General features: G+C 43.5%; 2 protein-coding genes across 2 annotated transcripts in view; one reads left to right on the top strand and one right to left on the bottom strand.

Moving 5' to 3' along the window:
- Positions 1 to 20416, top strand: part of PDE9A (phosphodiesterase 9A) — a 178394-nt gene that overhangs the window by 155351 nt on the left and 2627 nt on the right. The window lies entirely within an intron of this gene.
- The window catches only part of CBS (cystathionine beta-synthase), a 225327-nt gene continuing 224549 nt past the window's right edge, over positions 19639 to 20416 (bottom strand). The window contains exon 18 of the transcript XR_009209821.1: positions 19639 to 19652. The gene's annotated coding sequence lies outside the window, so the exon portion shown is untranslated. The remainder of the gene's footprint in view (positions 19653 to 20416) is intronic.

Raw genomic sequence — 20416 nt, 5'->3', positions numbered from 1 at the left:
TTCAATAAAAATAAAATAAGTTATTCACTTAACCAAAGTGATAACAAGGATTTCAGAAAAAAGGTGAAAACCTTTATTCTTTGACAGAGGAGACTTAATTTTCCAAACAATAAGCCCTAATAAAAACAGCATGAATCTAATTAAATTTGTTGTTCAAAATTTTATAAACAATCTATAAAATTTTAATCTTGATCATAAGATATAGCTTCTATATGCCTTTTATACCCTTTATAACCTTTATTAAAGAGCCAGTTAATGCTTCAAGAAAACCTTGTTAATCTAACACAGGGGCCCAAATGCTTGTCTTGCATCAGTGTACCTTTGACATTAATGATTAATTTATAGATAAATTGAACTTATTTTATCTTTCAAAATTGGCTCTTACAATCTCATGCACCCACCTCTTCCACAGTAGTCTCTGGGCCTTGAGGAGTTGAACAGCTTTAATTTTTTACTCTATGTCTCAGGAATGAGTTTATTTTGACTGGCATCTTCTACGGGCCTGTAGATGAGGCTTCAATTGCTGTCAATGTTTAAGATTTAGCAGGACTAGGTGTCCTTTTTAGACCCAGGAGTCAAAGCCCTGTAATTCAGTGACACAAGGACTTTAAAAGCACATACGGGAAGATATGTGGATGTAATAAACTTAATTAAAAAAAATTTTATCCCAGTTGTTTTTCCTAAGCAAACCAAAACTTAATAATAATATGACAACTTGATCATATTAAAGTTTCAGGTTTTTTTAATATATATATATATATCCTCTTATTGTGACTTACACTCACTGTTCATGACATGCCTGGACTTTGTTTTGTCCTGAATATTCCTCCTTCTTAAACAACCAGTCATTTTATTTTAGGACTAAATTTACCATAAAAAATTATTTCTCTTCTCTTTAAGCTTTCTTATGACAAAAAAAAAACCTCTTTATTTTTATAACTTTATCTCTGTTTTTATTTCCTGATTCCTTTTACCCTGTTGTATACATAACCTTTAAATAAATTTTGAATTAGACAAAACTTGTTCACCCTTTCTAAAAAGGACAAATTTTTTTTAGCAAATATTTTCCTACAATATATATTTATTGGAAAATACCCAAATAATGCAGTATCTATTATTTAATTTTTTTTGAGACAGAGTTTTGCTCTTGTCACACCAGCTGGAGTTCAATGGTGCTGTCTCAACTCACTGTAACCTCTGCCTTCTGGGTTCAAGCAATTCTCCTGCCTCAGCCTCCTGAGTAGCTGGGACTACAGGTGCACACAATCACACCCAGCTAATTTTTGGGGTTTTGGGGATTTTTTTTTTTTTGAGATGGAGTCTTGCTCTGTTGCCCAGGCTGGGGTGCAATGGCATGATTTGAGTTCACTGCAAGCTTCACCTCCTGGGTTCCAATGATTCTACTGTCTCAGCCACCCAAGTAGCTGGGATTACAGGCACCCACTACCACACCAGGCTAATTTTTTGTATTTTAGTAGAGACAGGGTTTCACCCTGTTGCCCAGGCTTGTCTTGAACTGAATTCAGGCAGTCCACCCACCTCAGCCTCCCAAAGTGCTAGGACTACAGACATGAGCCACTGTGGTGCCCTGCCTCAGTTATTTCTTTATAGCAATGCAAGAAAGGACTAATATAGGGATGGCCTTGAGAATAGTAGACCTTATTACCTCATGTGGTTGCTATGAGGACAAAATGGGTTAATATTTTTAAAACACTAAGAGCAAGTCCTGGCACACAAGAAGTTTCTATACCTGCTTACTAAGTAACCATTTTCCTGCTTTGCCATCCTTTGTGAAGTACCTTATGGGCCCAAGTGGTTGCTGATGCACCAGCCATTATGACTGCATGACAGGAAGGAGGATAAGGCACAATATTTCCCCTCATACTTAGGAACACAATTTTCTAAAATTAGGATTCCATCACCAAGGAGAAACATTCATTTTACTACACACTGCTGTGAATTTATCTCACTAAATAATGCTATTGTCTTTGTCCATTTTCTGTTGCTTATAACAGAATTCCTGAAGCTGGGTCATTTGTAAAGAAAGGGAATTTATTTCTTCCATTACGGAGGCTGAGAAATCTAAGGTTAAGGCACCACATCTGATGAAGGCCTTCCTGCTGGTGGGGACTCTCTGCAGCACAGGGTATCACGTGAGGGGCTGAGCGTGCTAGCCCAGGTCTCTCTCCTCTTATAAAGCCACTAATGCCACCACCATGATAACCCGTTACTCATTTACCCATTAACCCATTAATGGACTAATGCATTCATGAGAGCAGAGCCCTCAGAACACAACCACTTTTTTTTTTTTTTTTTTGAGATGGAGTCTTGCTCTGTCGCCCAGGCGGGAGTGCAGTGGTGCAATCTCGGCTTACTACAACCTCCTCCTCCTGGGTTCAAGCAATTCTGCCTCAGCCTCCTGAGTAGCTGGGATTACAGGCACCTGCCACCATGCCCAGCTAATTTTTGTATTTTTAGTAGAGATGGAGTTTCACCACATTGGCCAGGCTGGTCTCAAACTCCTGACCTCAGGTGACCCACTGGCCTTGGCCTCCAAAAGTGCCGGGATTGCAGGTGTGAGACACTGCCCCTGGCCCCAATCACTTCTTAAATTTAATCTCTACATTGGGGATCGATTTCTACATGGGTTTTGGAAAGGACAAACATAGCAGGTTTTTTTCCTCAACAATAAATTCCCATCTTCATTTTACTGGGATCTCACTGTCTGAGCTCTTTATTCTCTTTTCCCCAGGAAGATTGTGCTTGAGAAACAATCATCAAGTCTGTTGGTCCACATCTCCCACGCAGTCCCTGGATACCCCCAACAGGCCAATCCATCAGCCACAGCTCAGTTTCCAGGGCCCACTTTAGGAGAAGCAGAAGAAACGCTTCCATAGTCCTCACTGTGTGCAGGGAATGAGCATGAGTTATGAGGGCTCCTCAATGCTGAGCCTAGCCACCCCACTGCTGCATCACCACAGCCCTTCCAGAGGGTCTCTATCCCTGCTTACCTAAGAGCAAATCCAGGCTCCATGTCACTGAGTGCTTACTCATCACCAGGAAGAGGTAGTTGTTGCACTATGGGGTTTTTTTCTGTAATAAATGTCCTTTATTTTATCAGAGCATGGCACTGAAAGAAAAGAAATCAAATGTATAACTTGCAAACCAGTGGAGTGAGGAAAAGAGGAGGAGGCGGGTAAAACACAACCAACCCAAAAGAAGGGGGTTGATGCCAGTTAAAAAGTGGATGCAGTAAAAAGAAAATATAAAATAAGTTGGGAAAACTGAGTCAAAATATACTAGAATTCTATTTCGTATAAATACATAATCTAGTCAGCTAAAAGACAGACTTCTTAAAAGAAAAAAATCCAGCCATCTGCTGTTTACAAGAGACATACCTAAAATATAATGAAAAAATGAGGACTAAGAAAAGAGTTGGGGAAAATATACCAAGAAAATACGAAATCAAAAGAAAGCTGTTGTCACAATTTTGATATCACACAAAAGTGTCTTTGAGACAAATAGCTTTATTAGGGATAAGGAGGGTCCTGGCTTAGTAGTAAAAGGAAGAATTTTTTAGGAAAGGCAAACAAACTTTGAACCTACGAGCCACTAAATAAATGTTTTAAAATATGTAAAACCTAAATTCAAAAAGTTAATAAATTTTCAACTTCTTCCATTCCTCTTCTCCTTCCTCACTCTCTCCTTCTCTCCCTTCCTTAATAATTTAGTCTAAAATCTATTAGACTGAGCAAGGTGATGGTGGAACCCCAGTGGTGTGAAGGGCAGCAGCAGGAGGAGGGGCAGCATCACAGGCCTGGAGTAGGTGTCGGAGTCCAGGTGGTGGAGGGGCCAGGAGGGCAGACCAGCATAGGATGGCACGGTGGCAGGGCCCAGCTGTATACTATGGACCAAGTTGTATCCCCCAACATTCAAATATTGAATCTCTATGTGACTACATTTGGAGATAGGGCTTTTAGGAGGTAAATAAGGAAGGTTCCATGAGGTCATAAGGGTGGGACCCTCATCTGATAGGACTGCTATCCCTCTAGGAGAGAAGAAGAAAGTCTATGTGAGAACATAGCATGAAGGTAGCTGCCCACAAGCCAGGAAAGGAGCCCTTACTGGGAACCTGACCAGGCCAGCACCTTGATCTCAGACTTCTTGCCTCCAGAAGCCCCAGTGCAATGAGGAGGCATCCACGGGATCTGGCCCCAGCAGTGTCCTGGTGCAGAGTTCCAGATCCCAAAAGGGATGAGGAGAGTTTACTTATGGGGACAGCAGTGGCCCACAGGGTACCAGGGCCCAAGAAGAGTGGTCAGGACATCCATGTTAGGAGGTGGGGCCATCCACTGGAGATTGGTTAGACACTGGGGATTGATACAACAGTAAATACATTGATGATAATGGGAACCAGGTTTCTCACTGTTGGAAAAGGGAGTCACAAATCTGGAAAGGGAGAAAATGAGAATTGGCTCCATGGGGTTGGGTTGGAGGAACTGGTGTGCACTCATGGTCTTCAATATATATGAGTAAATGTAGAAATAGATCTGCATAGAAATGTGTGTATTAATATGCTTGTTTCCTTGCTCTGTCCACTGAGAAGGCCTAAGACCTCAACAGTAATGAACTCACCTAGAGCCCAGATCTTGGTTTCTAAATACCATTCTCCAATATATGAAATCAGGGCTCCCTGGAGAAGTGGCTGAGTGTACAGCTTGGGCAGGAAAGGTACAAAATAAGCCTGAAATCTTTTTTTATAGAAAGAAGGTCGTGCTCAAAGAATGATGGGACATGTCAAAAAACAACACAGGGAAAAAGAGGTGGGACAAGATGGCCAAATGGAACCCTCCACCAATTGTCCTCCCAAATTTAACAATGATCTACACAAAAAAGCACCTGCATAAGAACTAAAAATCATGCTGGGCATGGTGGTTCATGCCTATAATCCCAGCACTTTGGGAGGCTGAGGTGGGTGGATCACCTGACATCAGGAATTCAACACCAGCCTGGCCAACATGGTGAAACCCCATCTCTACTAAAAATATAAAAACTAGCCGGACATGGTGGCGGGCGCCTGTAATCCCAGCTATTTGGGAGGCTGAGGCAGGAGAATCATTTGAACCCGGAAAGTAGAGGTTACAGAGAGCCAAGATCACGCCACAGCACTCTGGCCTGGGTGACAGAGTGAGACTCCGTCTCAAAAAAAAAAAAAAAAAAAAAAATCAGGTGAGCAATCACAGTTTTAACTTCATATTACTGAAAGAGGCACCAAAGAGGGTAGGAAAGGCACTCTTTAATTGCTGACACCATCCCTCTGCTGCCCGCTGGCAGCTGTTGCATGGCGCAGAGCAATCATCTGTGTGCTTGTGGGAGGGAAGGTGCAGTGATTGTGGGGCTTTGCATTGAACTCAGTGCTGCTGCTTTGTCACAACAGAAAGCAAAACTGGGCTGAACTCAGCCAGCGCCCACCCATGAAGGGAGCACTTAGACTAGACCTAGCCAGAGAGAAATTGCCCATCCCAGTGACTGGAACTTGACTTTGGGCAAGCTTTGCCACCACAGGCTAAAGTTCTCTGGGGGCCTAAATAAACTTTAAAGGCAGTCTAGGCCACAAGGACTGCAACTCCTTGGCAAGACCTAGTGCTGTGCTAGGCTCAGACCCAGTGGACTTGGGGGCATGTGACCTAGTTAGACACCAGCTTGGGCGGCTAAGGGAGTGCTTGCACCATCCCTCCTCCAACCCCAGGCAGCACAGCTCATGGCAACGAAAGCAACTCCTTCCTTCTGCTTGAGGAGACAAGAGGGAAAAATAAAGAGGACGTTGTCTTGCATCTTGCATACCAGCTCAGCCACAGTAGGACAGGGCACTGAGCAGAGTTGTGAGGCCCCCATTCCAAGCCCTAGATCCTGGATGATACTTGCAGACACACCTGGGCCAGACAGAAACCTACTGCCTTGAAGGGAAGGACTCAGTCTTGGCAGGATTCATCACCTACTGACAAAAGGGCCCTTGGACCCTGAATAACTAGTAATGATACCAGGTAGTACACCATGGGCCTTGAGTGAGACTGAGATGTGCTGGTTTCAGGTTCTATCTTGGCCACAATGGGGTAGGGCACCAAGTGGGCTCTTGGGGTCCCTGACGCAAGGCCTTGTCTTTTGGGTTCCCTGATGCAAGGTCCCTGACGCAAGGCAATTCTGGACCTGCCTTGGGCAAGGGGGTGCCCACTGCCCTGAACGGAGGGTCCCAGGCCTGGCAGCATTTACCACAAGCTGAAGAGCCCCTGGGCCCTAAGTGAACACTGATGGTAATCAGGTAATACTCTCCATGGGCTTGTAATGGTAGTAGCCATGGGAGAGGCTCCTCTGCTTATGGAAGTGGGAGGAAAGAGTGGGAAGAAATTTGTTTTGTGGTTTGAGTGCCAGTTTAACTACAATAGAATAGAACACCAGCTAGATTTCTAAGGTTTTTTGACTCCAGTTTCTGGCTTCCAGATGGTATCCTTGGACCTACTTGGGGCCTGGGGGAACTCACTGCCCTGAAAGGAAGAATATAAGCCTGGCCAGCTTCACCACTTGCTGATTGTAGCGCCCTATGGCCTTCAGTAAACACAGGCAGTAGCAAGGTAGTAATTACGGCAGGCCTTGGGTGAGATTCAGTGCTGTGCTGGCTACAGGTCTAACCCAGCACAGTCCCAGTGTTGGTAGCCACGAGGGTGCTTGTGTCACCCTACCCTCAGCTCCAGACAGCTCAGCACAGAGAGAGAGACTCCATTTGTTTGGGAGAAAGTAAGGGAAGAAAACAAAATCTCTGCCTGGGAAGCCAGAGAATTCTTCTGGATCTTATCTAAGACCACGAAGGCAATACCTCTATGAGTCTGCAACAACCATACTGTTACTGGGCTTCAGGTGCCCCCCACCCCACCCAGTGCAGATACAGCTTAGATCAAAACACCTAAGTCCCTTCAAATACCTAGAAAGCCTCCCCAAGAAGGATGGGTACAAATAAGCCCAGACTGTAAAGACTAAAATAAATACCTAACTCTTCAATGCCCAGACACCAATGAACATCCACAAACATCACAACCATTCAGGACAACATGACCTCATCAAATGAACTAAATAAGGCAGCAGGGACCAATCCTGGAGAAACAGAGATATGAGATCTTTCAGACAGAGAATTCAAAAGAGCTATTTTGAGGAAACTCACAGAAATTCAAGATAACACAGAGACAGAATTCAGAATTCTATCAGATAAATTTAACCAATAGATTGAAATAATTCAAGAGAGTCAAGCAGAAATTCTGAAATTGATACATGCAATTGACATAATGAAGAACATACTAGAGTCTCTTCATAGCAGAATTGATCAAACAGAAGAAAAGATCAGTGAGCTTGAAGATAGGCTATTTGAAAACACACAGTCAGGAGAGATGAAAAAAGAATAAAAATAATGAAACATGCCGACAAGACCTAAAAAATAGCCTCTAAGGGGCAAATCTGAGAGTTATTGCCTTAAAGAGGAGGTAGAAAAAGAGATGGGGTAGAAGCTTATTCAAAGAGATGATAATGAGAACTTTCTAAACCTAGACAAAGACATTAATATTGAAGTACAAGAAGGTTACAGAACACCAAGCAGATCTAACCCAAAGAAGAGTACCTCAAGGCATTTAATAATCAAGCTCCCATAGGACAAAGAAAGGATCCTTAGCAAGAGAAAAGAAACGACTAACAATAGAGCTACAATATGACTGGCAGCAGACTTCTCAGTGGAAACCTTACAGGCCAGGAGAGAGTGGCATGATGTATTTAAAGGGCTGAAGAAAAAAAAAAAACAAAAACTTTTACCCTAGAATAGTACATCTGGTGAGAAAATATCCTTAAATACTTTCCCAGACAAACAAAAACTGAGGGATTTCACATTCTTTTAAATGCTGTATAGTAGCCCATAAAATGAATGTACCATATTTAACACATAATGTTTAACACATTATTAAATGCCTAGGGGCATTATTAAATAATGAAGCATGCCTATAAAAACTAGAAAATAGCCTCAAAGGGGTGAATCTAAGAGGAGGTAGACAAAGAAACAGGGGTAGAAGTTTATTCAAAAAGATAACAACAAAGAACTTTCCAAACCTAGAGAAAGAGATCAATATTCAAGTACAAGAAGGGTATAGAACACTCCTCACCAGACTTGTGCTACAGGAAACGCTAAAGAAAGTTTCTTCAATCAGAAAAGGACGTTAATGAGAAGAAAACTTCTGAAGGTATGAAAGTCACTGGTAATAGTAAGTACATAGAAAAACACAGAATATTATAACACTGTAATTACGGTGTGTAAACTACTTTTAAGTAGAAAGACTAAAAGATGAACCAATCAAAAATAATAACTACAACAACTTTTTAAGACAGACAGTACAATAAGGTATAGATAGAAACAACAAAGGGTTGAAAAGCAGAGCGATGAAGTTAAAGTGTGGAGTTTTCGTTAGTTTTCTTTTTGCTTGTTTATGCAATCAATTTTGTCATCAGTTTAAGATAATGCATTATAAGACAGTATTTGCAAGCCTCATGTTAACCTCAAATTTAAAAAAATGCAATGAATAAGAAATAATAAAAAGCAAGAAATGAAATCATACCACCACAGAAAATCACCTTCACTGAAAAGAAGACAGGAAGGAAAGAAGGAAGACTACAAAACAACCAGAAAACAAATTACAAAACTGCAAGAGTAAGTCCTTACTTATCAGTGATACTAAACTCTCCAGAAAAGACACAGAGTGGCTGAAAGGATTTAAAAACAAACAAACAAAAACCAAAAAAAGCCCCAATTATCTGTTGCCTACAAGAAACACACTTCATCTATAAAGACACACATAGAGTGAAAATAAACAGATGGAAAAAGATACTCTATGAATATGGAAACTAAAAGACAGCAGGATAGCTACAGTTCTGTAAGACAGAACAGATTCGAAGAGAAAAACTAAAGAAGAGGCAAAGAATGCTATTATATAAATAATAAAGGGGTCAATTCAGCAAGAGGATATAACAATTATCAATACATATGCACCCACCACTGGAGCACCCAGATACATAAAGAAAATATAATTAGAGCTAAAGAGAGAGACCCCAATACAACAATAACTGGAGACTTCAACACCCCACTTTCAGTATTGAACAGATCTTTCAGACAGAAAATCAACAAAAATAATCAGACATAATCTCTGCTATAGACCAAATGGACCTAATAGATATTTATAGAACATTTCATCAAACAGCTGCAGCATATACATTCTTCTCCTCAGCACATGGATAGTTCTCAAGGAGAAATAATATGTTAGGTCACAAAACAAGTCTTAAAACATTCAAAAAACTGAAATAATATCAAGCATCTTCACTGCCCACAATGGAATAAAACCAGAAATCAGTACAAAGGGGAATTTTGAAAACTATACAAATACATGGAGATTAAACCATATGCTAGAACTGCTTGAACCCAGGAGGCGGAGGTTGCAGTGAGCCAAGATTGTGCTACTGCACTCCAGACTGGATGACAGAGCAAGACTCCATCTCAAAAAAAAAAAATTAAAAAAAAAACAAAAACAATATGCTCCTCAGTGACCAGTGGGTCAATGATGAAATTAAGAAGAAAACTGAAAATTTTCTTGAAACAAGTGATGACAGAAACACAATATGGGATAAAGCAAAGAAGTACTAATAGGGAAGTTTATAGCCATAGGGTCTACATTAAAAAAAAAAAAAAAAGATGCTAGGTGCAGTTTAATCCCAGCACTTTGGGAGGCCAAGGCGGGTGGATCATGAGATCAGGAGTTAGTTCAAGACCAGCCTGGCCAACAGTGAAACCCCATCTCTACTAAAAATACACAAAAATTAGGCATGATGGTGGGAGCCTGTAATCCCAGCTACTCGGGAGGCTGAGGCAGGAGAATCACTTGAACCCGGGAGGCAGAGGTTGCAGTGGGCCGAGATTACACCATTGCACTCCAGCCCAGGCGACAATGCAAGACTCTGAAAAAAAAAAAAAAAAGAGAGAAAGAAGAAAGAGAAAGAAAGAGAGAGAAAGAAGAAGGGAGGGAGGGAGGAAGGAAGGTAGTTAGTTCAGTTAAACAACGTAACAATGCATCTTAAAGAAATAGAAAGGCAAGAGCAAACCTAACCCAAAATTAGTAGAAGAAAAGAAAACTCAAAGAAGAAACAAATGAAGTAAAATGAAGAAAACAATACAAAAGATCAATAAAATAAAAAGCTGGTTTTTTGGAAAGATAAACAAAATTGACAAACTTTAGCCAGACTAAAAAATAAAGAAGATACAGATAAATAAAATTATAGATGAAAAAGTGGGTTATTACAACCAATATTGCAGAAATTCAAAGGATCATTGGTGGCTACAGTGAGCACTATATGACAATAAATTGGAAAATCTAGAAGAAATGAATAAATTCCTAGACACATATAACTTGCCAAGATTGAAGCATGAAGAAATCCAAAACCTGAACAGACCAATAACAGGTAACAAGACTGAAGCTCTAATAAAAAGTCTCCCAGCAAAGAAAAGCCCAAGACCCCATGGCCTCACTGCTAAATTCTACCAAACATTTAAAAAACTAATACCAATCCTACTCAAACTATTCCAAAAAATAAAGGAGGAGAGAATACTTCCAAACTCACTCTACAAGGCCAGTATTATCCTGATACTGAAACTAGACAGACACATCAAGATAAGAAAACTACAGGTCAATATCTCTGATGAATATTGATGTAAAAATCCTCAACACAATACTAGCAAACCGAATTCAGCAATACATTAAAAAGATCATTCATTATGACCAAATGGGATTTATCGCAAAGATGCAAGGATGGTTCGACATACGCAAATCAATCATCACTGTGCTACATCGTATCAACAGAATGAAAGACAAAAATCATAAGATCGTTTCAACTGATGCTGAAAAATCATTTGAGAAAATTCAACTTTGCTTCATGATAAAAACTCTCAAACAACTGGGTATAGAAAGAACACATCTCAACGTAATAAAAGCCATATACGACAGACCTACACCTAGTATCATACTAAATGAGGAAAAAGTGAAAACGTTTCCTCTAAAATCTGGAACATGACGAGGATGCCTAATTTCACCACTGTTATTCAACATAGTACTGGAAGTCCTAGCTAAAGCAATCAGACAAGAGAAAGGAATAAAGGGCATCCAAACTGGAAAGGAAGAAGTCAAATTATTCTTGTTTACAGATGATATGATCTTATATCTGGAAGAACCTAAAGACACCACCAAAAAAAACACTAGAACTGATAAATTCAGTAAAGTTGCAGGATACAAAATCAACATACAAAAATCAGTAGCATTTTTATATGCCAACAGTAAACAATCTGAAAAAGAAATCAAGTAATCCAATTACGATAGCTACAAATAAAACACCCACAAACTAATCAAAAAGTAAAATATCTCTACAATGAAAATTATAAAACATCGATGCAAGAAATTGAAGAGGACATTAAAAAATGGAAAGAAAGTCCATGTTCAACCCAGCATGGTGTCTCACACCTGTAATCTCAGCAGTCTGGGAGGCCAAGGCGGGCAGATCGCCTGAGGCCAGGAGTTCGAGACCAGCCTGGCCAACATGGTGAAACCCTGTCTCTACTAAAAATGTAAAAATTAGCTGGGCATGGTGGCAGGCACCTGTCATCCCAGCTACTCGGGAAGCTGAGGCAGGAGAATCACTTGAACCCAGGAGACAGAGGTTGCAGTAAGCCAAGATCGCGCCACTGCACTCCAGGCTGGGTGACAGAGCAAGGCTCTGTCTCAAAAACGAAATTCCACGTTCATGGATTGAAAGAATCAATATTGTTAAAATGTCCATACTTACTCAAAGCAATCTATAGATTCAATGCAATCTCTATCAAAATACCAACGACATTATTCACAGAAATATTTTAAAAATCCTAAAATTTATATCAAACCAGCAAAGACTCAGAATAGCCAAAGCTATCCTGAGCAAAAGAGAACAAAACTAGAGGTATCAGATTATCTGACTTCAAATTATACTACAGAGCTATAGTAACCACGGTGCTGGGATTACAGGTGTGAGCCACCACACTTGGCCTTGGCTCCTGTGTTTTTCTTTTTTTTAATTTTTAATTCTTGTGGGTACATAGTAGGTATATATATTTGTGGGGTACATGAGATATTTCGGTACAGGCATCCAATGCATAATAATCTCATCAAGGAATATTGAATTTCTATCTCCTCAAGCATTTATCTGTTGTGTTACAAACAATCCAGTTATACTCTTTTAGTTATTTTGAAATGTACAATTAGGCTGAGCACTGTGGCTCATGCCTGTAATCCCAGAATTTTGGGAGGCTGAGGCGGGTGGATCACCTGAGGTTGGGAGTTCAAGAGCAGCTTGACCAACATGGCGAACCCTGTCTCTACTAAAAATACAAAATTAGCTGGGCGTGGTGGTGCGTGCCTGTAATCCCAGCTACTCAGGAGGCTGAGGCAGAAGAATCGCTTGAACCCAGGAGGCGGAGGTTGCAGTGAGCTAAGATCACACCATTGCACTCCAGTCTGGGCAACAAGAGCAAAACTCCGTCGCAAAATAATAATATATATATGTATATATAGATATATAGAGTACAATTATTATTGACTACAGTCACCCTGTTGTGCTATCAAATACTAGGTCTTATTCATTTTGTCCTTTTTTTCCCCCCATTAACCATCCCTACCTCCCCTACCCTCCCACTACCCTTCCCAGCCTCTGGTAACCATCCTTCTACGCTCTTTGTCCGTGAATTCAATTATTTTGATTTTTAGATCCCACAAATAAGTGAGCACATGTGATATTTGTGTTTCTGTGCCTGATTTATTTTCTTTAACATAATGACCTCTAGTTCCATCTATATTGTTGCAAATTACAGGATCTCATTCTTTTTAATAGCTGAATAGTACTCCATTGTGTATATGTACATTTTCTTTATCCATTCCTCTGTTGATGGATACTTTGGTTGCTTCCAAATCTTGGCTAGTGTGAATAGTGCTGCAACTGACATGGGAGAGCAGCTAACACTTGGATAGACTGATTTCCTTTCTTTGGGTCATATACCCAGCAGTTTGATTGCTGGTAGTTCTATTTTTAGTTTTCTGAGGAACCTCCAAACTGTTCTCCATAGTGGTTATACTAATTTACCTTCCTACCAGCAGTCTATGAGGGCTCACTTTTCTCCACCTCCTCGCCAGCATTTGTTATTGCCTGACTTTTGGATAAAAACTATTTTAACTTGAGTGATTTGATCTCATTGTAGTTTTGATTTGCATTCTCTGATGATCAAGGATGCTGAGTACCTTTTCGTATGCCTGTTTGCCATTTGCAAGCCTTCCTTTGAGAAATGTCTATTCAAATCTTTTGCCCATTTTTAAATCGGATTATTAGATTGTTTCCTATAGAGTTATCTGAGCTCCTTATATATTCCGGTTATTAATCCCTGTCAGATGGTTAGTTTGCAAATCTTTTCTCTCATTCCGTGGGATTTCTTTTTATTTTTGATTGTTTCCTTTGCAGTGGAGCTTTTTAACTCGATGTGATCCCATTTGTCCATTTTTGCTTTGGTTGTCTGTTCTTGCAGGGTATTACTCAAGAAATTTTTGCCCTGACCAATGTTCTGGAGTTTCCCCAATGCTTTCTTTTCTTTTTCTTTGAGACAGAGTCTCACTCTGTCACCCAGGATGGAGTGCAGTGGTGTGATCTTGGCTCACTGCGTCCCCCACCTCCTGGGCTCAAGGGATTCTTGCGCCTCAGCCTCCAGAGTAGCTGGGATTACAGACATGTGCCACCATGCCTGGCAATTTTTTTTTTTTTTTTTTTTTTTTGTATTTTTTTGTAGAGATGGGGTTTCACCATGTTGGCCAGGCTGGTCTCGAATTCCTGACCTCAAGTGATCCACCTGCCTCGGCCTCCCAAAATGCTAGGATTACAGGAGTGAGCCACCGCCCCTAGCCCCCAATGTTTTCTTGTAGTAGTTTCATAGTGTGAGGTTTTAGATTTAAGTCTTGTTTAAAAAATATATATATTTCATTTTTTTTTGAGACAGGGTCTGGCTCTGTTACCCAGGCTGGAGTGCAGTGGCACAATCACAGCTCACTGCAACCTCCACCTCCCAGGCTCAGGCCATTCTCCCACCTCAGCCTTCCAAGTAGCTGGGACTACAGGCACATGACACCATGCCTGGCTAATTTTTGTATTTTTCGTAGGGAAGGGGTTTCACCATGTTGCCTGGCCAGATTTAAGTCTTCAATCCATTTTGATTTGATGTTTGTATATGGCGAGAGATAAGGGTCTACTTTCATTCTTCTGAATATGAATATCCAATTTTCCCAGCCCCATTTATTGAAGAGATTATCCTTTCTCCAACGTATGTTCTTGGCACCTTTGTCAAAAGGGAGTTCACTATAGACGTATAGATTTGTTTCTGGGTTCTCTGTTCCGTTCCATTGGTCTATGTGTCAGTTTTTATGCCAGTATCTTACTGTGTTGGTTACTATAGCTCTGTAGTATAATTTGAAGTCAGATAATCTGATTCCTTTAGTGCAGATGCCATGTTAATCTGATGGTCAAGGTTAACATCACCACCAGTGGGCCACATTAAAGTTGTGTGCCCTGGCAGGATGCAGTGAGAGCTCCGCGTCGCTTTCACCATCTTCCTGCCCAAGAGGCATCACCTGAACCTCATCGTGGGGAATCGTCAGCCCAACCCGCAGTGAGGGGCGGGGGGGCTCCACAAGGCACCTGGCCTGTGATCATCCAAGGGCAAAGTCCTGAAAGTCAAGGAAAGATGGAAAAGCCGTTCCAAGGAACAGCTCGGAGAAGGAAGAGACATGACCACTAAATGCAACAAGGGATCCTGGAAGGGACTCTTGTGCTGTAAAGGACGTCACTGGGGCCATTGAGGAAACTCGAACAGGGCCTGTGGATCAGATCATCGTGATACATCAGTGCTGATTTCCTGATTTCTATGTCTAGATGTGGTTACGTAGGAAAACATCCCTGTTTGTAGGTAGTTCACACTAACATATGTGGTGGTGGGTTATCATGGTGGCAACTCAATTGGTTGAGGAAAAAAACAAACCCTTTGTGATATTCTTACGAGTGAATCAGCGAGTGAATGAATGCTAACCCCTCACCACAGTACAGGAAGGTTATAACAAATGCAGTCATAAAGACTGGCTTCAGCCACCCTCTGCAGCCAAACCCATGTGACGGGCCTACAAGTCATCCAAAGTGTGCTCATTCATTCATTTGACATACATTCATTCATTCCTTCCACATATAATATTAAGCACCTCTTGTGTGGGGGGGACTGCACAAGGTTCAGGGATCCAAGGACAAAGAAAGCCATGTCTTCTCTCTAGGAGACAACAGCCTACTCCCTTGGAAGGTTTGACTGTTTTTTGTTTTTATTTTTGTTTTGAGACAGAGTCTTGCTCTGTCGCCCAGGCTGGAGTGCGGTGATGCAATCCTGGCTCACGGCAACCTCCGCCTCCTGGGTTCCAGCAATTCTCCTGTCTCAGCCTCCCAAGTAGCTGGGACTACAGGCACCTGCCACCACGTCTGGCTAATTTTTGTATTTTTCAGTAGAGGCAGTGTTTCTCCTTGTTGGTTAGGCTGGTCTTGAACTCCTGACCTCAGGTGATCTACCCGCCTCGGTCTCCCAAAGGGCTGGGATTACAGGCATGAGCCACCGCGCCTGGCCAGTTTGTTTTGTTTTTTGAGACAGAGTCTCACTCTATCATCCAGGCTAGAGTGCAGCGGTGCGATCTCAGCTCACTGCAACCTCCCCCTCCCGGGTTCAAGCGATTCTCCCACCTCTGCCTCCTGAGTACCTGGGATTACAAGCACCCGCTACCACACCTGGCTAATTTCTGTATTTTTAGTAGAGACGAGGTTTCACCACGTTGGCCAGGTTGGTCTTGAACTCCTCACCTCAGGTGATCCACCCATCTCGGCCTCCTAAAGTTCTGGTATTACAGGCATCAGCCACCGTGCCCGGAGTAGGGGGTTGACTTTGGAGGCAGTTCCACCCCGGCCCCAGCACTTTCCTGTGTGTGACCACAGGCAGTCGTGGAGCGCCAGGCGCTTCACTCATAGTGTGACAGTGATAGCAGCTTCCCTAGGTGGCAGTGAAACTTCAGTGAAGCGGCCGTGAAAACACTTCCCACGGTGGCCACCAGGTACTTGGTCCTAGGGAAATATTATTTTTCTTCTCATTTCCATGGAAATGGCCTTCAGAGTTCTCAGAATCGCTCTCCCCAAAACCTGAAAATCTTAAAGGGGAAACCATTTTCAGAACAAAAAGAGCCACCTCTCATGACTGATACTGCCCCCTGCTGTGGTCCCCTGATGAGAACCAGGGCACTGGTGGGTAAGGTGTGGGCTGTGCCTGCCAGAGAGGCAAGCCCAGTGTTTCCAACGTGAAGTAATACTTAGAAACTAAACAGGAGTTCCAAACATTTTAACTTGAAGTTGGTTTTTTTTTTTTTTTTTTGGTTAGGTTTTTTTGGAGTGGGAGTTACGCTCTTGTTGCCCAGGCTGGAGTGCAATGGCATGATCTCCACTCACCGCAACCTCTGCCTCCCAGGTTCAGGCAATTCTCCTGCCTCAGCATCCCGAGTAGCTGGGATTACAGGCATGCGCCACCACACCTGGCTAATTTTTGTATTTTTAGTAGAGAGGGGGTTTCACCATGTTGGCCAGGCTGGTCTTGAACTCCTGACATCAGGTGATCCACCCACCTCAGCCTCCCAAAGTGCTGGGATTACAGGCGTGGGCCACCGCGCCCGGCCCTCCTGCTTCTTTTTAATGCTGTGTATATTTCTTTGGATGAATGTGCTGCAGTTTGATTTTTCATGGACATTTGGTTTGTTTCCAGTCTGGAGCTATTGAGAATGGAACTGCTGTGAACATTTTTGTGTGAATCTTTTCAGGGACATTGCTTTTATCCGTTTTGGGTAAACACCTAGGAATAGGATTGCCTGGCCATCGGTGCATTTATGACTTTATGAAAAACTGCTGATTTTGTCTTTTTCTTTTTGTTGAGACAGTCTTGTTCTGTTGCTCAGGCTGCAGTGCAGTGGCACAATCATGGCTCACTATAGCCTCCAACTCAAATGATCCTCTCACCTCAACCTCCCAAAGTGATGGGATTACAGGTGTGAGCCACTGTGCCTGGCCCAAAACTGCTGGTTTTCTGAAGTGGTTGTGCCACATCCTTGCTAATTTGTTCTGTTTCCTTTGTGCATTTTTTTTTTTTTTTTTTTTTGAGACTGTGTCTTGCTTTACTGCCTAGGCTGCAGTTAAGTGGCATGGCTCACTGCAACCCCTGCCTCCCGGGTTGGAGCGGTTCTCCTGTCTCAGCCTCCCAAGTATCTGGGATTACAGGCGCCCGCCACCATGCCCAGCTAATTATTGTATTTTTTTTAGTAGAGACAGGGTTTTACCATGTTGGTCAGGCTAGTCTTGAACTCCTGACCTCAAGCAATCCACCTGCCTTAGCCTCCCAAAGTTTTGGGATTACAGGTGTGAGCCACCGGGCCCGGACTGCAATTCTTCTAAGCTGCTTTTTTTTTTCCCCCCAGCTTCAAGTGATTCTCCTGCCTCAGCCTCCTGAGTAGTTGGGATTACAGGCATGTGCCACCACGCCCGGCCAAATTTTGTATTTTTAGTAGAGATGGGGGTTTCACCATATTGGCCAGGCTGGTCTTGAACCCGACCTCAAGTGATCCACCCACTTTGGCCTCCCAAAGTGCTGGGATTACAGGCATGAGCCACCGTGCCCGGCCCTAGGCTGCTTTTAGCCATCAACGTGTACTGAGGGCAAGGACATCTAGAGTCGAGTGAATAGTGGAGAGACACCACGGAAACGCAGCCACCAGACTGCATCAGAGGCACCTGTCCTTGCCCTGCCTTCCTCTGACCGTCTAGTGAATGTGCAGGGTGGGGAGCGGGCCAGGGTTGGGTGCATCGTTTTTAGTTCGATTGCATAGCAGTCTGAAACAGAGGAGAGTGCTTCTTCCAGGACCGCGTGTCATTCTGTGTCTGCTTTGAAATTTGCCATGCCTTTTCCCCACACTTACACGTGCCGGCTGCCAGCCCTCTCCAACTGCAGGACTACTCAGTATCTGATGCCTCTGCCACCCTCGCTGGGGCTGTGGCCGCGTGATTTGCTCTGGATGCCTCAGCGGGTCCCTCAGGACCTGCAGGGACAGTATCCAGCACAGCATCAGGACAAAGTGCGCTTAGCTTCTAGTTCTAGAACAAGCGGCTCGTGCCAATCAACCCTGCTGCCAGCTTTTTCTGCCTTTATTTTTTGACCTGAAAATGTGCATTTACCTGTTACTGGGGAGACTGGCTAGCCAGTTAGGGAGCGCGAATCCTAAGCGCATACACATTCCTCTGTGCGAATAGACCACAACTTGCTTTTCATCGTCCTGGCCACATCAGGAAACAGCACCCGCAGCAGCTTTGCAGACCCCTCCCCTCAATTGTTCTTGTATTCAACCCCCGCCCCCTGCAATTTCCCTGTAAGGATGACCCTGACTTCTGACACCTGACGTTGGCTTTGCCTATTTCTGAATTTGGTTGCAGAATCGCTCAGCATGTTCTAAGGGCAGAGAGTCATCGGTGTCGCTGTGAGTACATGTTGCCTTATCGAGGGTGCTGCCTCCCCGTGTCAGGCTGTGGTGCTGCTGGGAGTTGCTTGCATGTGTCACATCTGACCCATGCTCCAAGGAGGGAGTTTGGCCACAAAATGAATGGATCAGTGCTCTGGAATTAGAACTTCAAGTTCTCTGGAGTCTCTACTAAAAATACAAAAATTAGCTGGGCGCAGTGGCGGGTGCCTGTAATCCCAGCTACTCGGGAGGCTGAGGCAGAAGAATTGCTTGAATCCAGGAGGCAGAGGTTGCAGTGAGCCAAGATCACGCCACTGCACTCTAGCCTGGGTGACAGAGCAAGACCCTGTCTCAAAAAAAAAAAAAAAAAGAAGCAGATGTGGCCGGGTGCGGTGGCTCACGCCTATAATCCCAGCACTTTGGGAGGCCAAGGCGGGCGGATCACGAGGTCAAGAGATCGAGGCCATCCTGGCCAACGTGATGAAACACCGTCTCTTCTAAAAATACAAAAATTAGCTTGGCATGGTGGCATGTGCCTGTAGCCCCAGCTACTTGGGAGGCTGAGGCAGGAGACTCCCTTGAACTCAGGAGGCAGAGATTGCAGTGAGCCGAGATTGCACCACCGCATTCCAGCCTGGCAACAGAGCGGGACTCCGTCTCAAAAAAAAAAAAAAAAAAAGAAGCAGGTATGGAAACACCAATAATGTGGAGAAGTCTCAGAAGCATCACGCTGAGCAAAAAAACCAGACACGAAGACCGCATGCCACAGGACCTCATTTCTGTGACGTTCTAGAAGAGGCAAGTGCATCTGCAGTGATAGAAATGGGAACAAGGGGTGCCTTTGGGTGTGCAGGACCCTGGGCAATTTTTTTTTCAGGGCCCCTGACTGTATAAACAATTTAGTTAAAAAACATATGGGCCGGGCGCAGTGGCTCACACCTGTAATCCCAGCACTTCGGGAGGCCAAGGCGGGTGGATCTCCTGAGGTCAGGAGTTTGAGACCAGCCTGGCCAACATGGTGAAACCCCATCTCTATTAAAAATAGAAAAATTAGCCAGGCGTGGTGGCACACGCCTGTAACCCCAGCTACTCAGGAGGCTGGAGCAGGAGAATCACTGAAACCTGGGAGGCAGAGGTTTCAGTGAGCCGAGATGGCGCCACTGCACTCCAGCTTGGAGATGGAGCAAAACTCCATCTCAAAAAAAAAGAAAAAGAAAACCTGGCAGATACCTCCTTAACCTTGTGCTCAAGGTCAACATTGCCAGTCATGAGACACTTGGACATGTGGACCCCTGGTGTGGTGCCCTGGGAAGGACACAGCGCCACTGCATGCACTTCCCGCCAAAACGTGTAGCCTGATGACATGACGTCAGGCCAAACGTGGAGACACATTCCGCAGCATTCACCCCTCAGAGGTGTCATGGCCACTGAGGCCAGGACGAACTGAGGGACAGTCACAGCGTGGAGGGGACTAAGGCGACAGCAAAGGGCAGCCTGGGAGCCTGGCTTGGGTCCTGGGACAGGAAGATGATGGTGTGGGGACACTTTTTAAAGTATGGAGTCACTTGGCCTGGCTGTGTTTGTGCATGAACCAGCAGAGAGGGAAAATGGTCAGGTCATAGCGGGAGGGCCGCATGGGACATCCAGGGGCAAGTGAGACTGGGAAGGACTCCTGCCGATTTTCCTGCCTTCCTGAATTTGTG

This window comes from Hylobates moloch, unplaced genomic scaffold (assembly GCF_009828535.3).
Source record: "Hylobates moloch isolate HMO894 unplaced genomic scaffold, HMol_V3 SCAFFOLD_14, whole genome shotgun sequence".
NCBI lineage: Eukaryota > Metazoa > Chordata > Mammalia > Primates > Hylobatidae > Hylobates > Hylobates moloch.
Note: the sequence above shows the minus strand (reverse complement) of the source record. Positions and strands in the feature narration are given on the sequence as shown.